Source organism: Geospiza fortis, unplaced genomic scaffold (assembly GCF_000277835.1).
Source record: "Geospiza fortis unplaced genomic scaffold, GeoFor_1.0 scaffold406, whole genome shotgun sequence".
Classification (NCBI taxonomy): Eukaryota; Metazoa; Chordata; class Aves; order Passeriformes; family Thraupidae; genus Geospiza; species Geospiza fortis.
In genome coordinates this window covers 32,436-32,842 of record NW_005054697.1, presented here as the reverse complement: position 1 = coordinate 32,842, position 407 = coordinate 32,436, and the positions used below count along the sequence as shown (strand labels likewise).

At 65.4% G+C, this 407-nt stretch overlaps 1 protein-coding gene across 1 annotated transcript in view; it reads left to right on the top strand.

Moving 5' to 3' along the window:
- The window catches only part of ITGA3 (integrin subunit alpha 3), a 12,816-nt gene that overhangs the window by 2,260 nt on the left and 10,149 nt on the right, over positions 1–407 (top strand). The window lies entirely within an intron of this gene.

Sequence of the window (407 nt, the reverse complement as noted above, 5' to 3'; positions counted from 1 at the left end):
GACACTTGGGGAGACTCGGGGACATTCGGGGACATTTGGGGACACTCGGGAACACTCGGGAACACTCGGGGACACTCAGGGACACTTGGGAGCACTTGGGGACAATTGGGAAGACTTGGGGACACTCGGGGACCTTCGGGGACACCTAGGGACACTTGGGGACTCTTGGGGACACTCGGGGACCCTTGGGGACACTCGGGAGCACTTGGGGACGCTTGGGGAAAATCAGGGGACACTCGGGGACACTCGGGAGCACTTGGGGACTCTTGGGGACACTCGGGGACACTTAGGGAGGGTGTGAGCTGTTCCCAGTGCTCCCCCCGAGATCCCCGGGGCTGGGGGGGCTCGGGGCAGGGTTTGCGGTGTTTGCGGGGCTCGGGGAGCACACGAGGGGGGCTGGGGGGTCC